Genomic DNA, 1,753 nt, shown 5'->3' with positions numbered 1-1,753 from the left:
TGAATTTTTAGTAGAGACGGGGTTTCACCGTGTTAGCCAGGATGGTCTCGATCTCCTGACCTCGTGGTCTGCCCACCTCGGCCTCCCAAAGTGCAGGGATTACAGGCGTGAGCCACCGCGCCCGGCAATATATTTTTAAATTCTTATTAGGCAACACTGAAATGTCCATGAAGATGGTTCACCTATGGGAATGAAAATTACAAGCTATTGTCTTTTGAGGATAAATGGAACATATTCCTTAGTTTCCTACAAAGGGCCCTTGTCTCTTCCTGTGAGACTTTTTCAAATACATATTTTGGACATTTCTCTTTCATTATCAGACTGTGGCAAGGAGGAAATTGCATGCGGAAATAACTCTCTAGGATGAGCAGAGCCTGCTCTATCCCTTTCCAAGCCTTCTGTGACCTCCCAACTGGAAGTGATAGCAGCAGCACCCCACCTGGAGTGGCCACTGCCATGATGCTGGCTGCAATGGGGGAGCCACAACTGGGACCGCAGCACTCCACGGAGCTGGAGGGAGCTGGGAACACATGGCGCCCCCACTCCTTCCAAGTTGGAGGGACAGGAGACCCTCCCTCCCAGGAGTAGTTGCAGCAACCCAGTCACAGCCGCAAACCCGGGCTCCCCTTCAGCAGTGACTCCACCAGCTTTCACAACACAGAAGTCAAACTTAGGCACCCTAGTTTCTAGGGTGCCCTTCAGGAACTTTTATTCGTTCAGGGCAGCCAGCCAATTTTTAAGCGCAGTGTCTCTTTGTAATCATAAATCATTATGTTTCATGAATCTTTCAACACTTTCGTCTTTCAGTTCTTTCGAAATTCTTGGGTGGATACCACTTGATCTTGTCAGCTGAGCTTGTTTGCTGACAGGTCTAGAACCTTGGGGTTACCAATGTTATTGCCTACCTTCCCTCTGACTATCTGTGGGACCAATAACCTCATTTCTTGGAATCCATCCTTAGGAAGTAATCAAAGATGTTGAGGCCAGGCGCGGAGGCTCACACCTGTAATCCCAGCACTTTGAAAGGCCAAGGTAGGCGGATCACTTGAGGCCAAGAGTTCGAGACCAGCGCGGCCAACATGATAAAACCCCATCTCTACTAAAAATACAAAAATTAGCCAGGCATGATGAGTGCACACCTGTAATCCCAGCTACTTGGGAGGCTGAGGCATGAGAATCGCTTGAGCCCAGAAAATGGAAGTTGCAGTGAGCCGAGATCACGCCATTGCACTCCAACATGGCAACTGAGGGAAACTCTCTCTCAAAAAAAAAAAAAGAAAGAAAAGAGGCCAGGTGCAGTGGCTTACACCTGTAATCCTAGCACTTTGGGAGGCTGAGGCTGGCGGATCACTTGCCACCTCTGCCACCCCTGAGACAGCACGAACAACCCTTCCTCTTCCTCCTCAGCTTACTCAATGTGAAGATGGTGAGGATGAAGACCTTGATGATGATCTATTTCCACTTAATGAATAGTAAATATATTTTCTCTTCCTTAAAAAACAGTGTTCACATAATATGAATGTAGCAGATACTTCCAAGATACCAACCTCCTTTTCAATACAACTACAACTATGGCTTTGAACAGTGTTTAAAATAATATCAATAAATATTTATTTGTATATGAAAACAGGAAAAAGGTAAACTAAAGCCATGGGGGTTGTGTTAGGGTAGAGGGATTACAGGTAATTATTTTTCTCCATTTTGCAAATTTCCTTTAATGATACTGTCGTTGCTTTTTTTTTTTTTTTTTTTT

This window comes from Mandrillus leucophaeus, unplaced genomic scaffold (genome assembly GCF_000951045.1).
Source record: "Mandrillus leucophaeus isolate KB7577 unplaced genomic scaffold, Mleu.le_1.0 Scaffold29, whole genome shotgun sequence".
In the NCBI taxonomy this organism is placed as follows: Eukaryota; Metazoa; Chordata; class Mammalia; order Primates; family Cercopithecidae; genus Mandrillus; species Mandrillus leucophaeus.
This window is presented reverse-complemented; position numbering follows the sequence as displayed.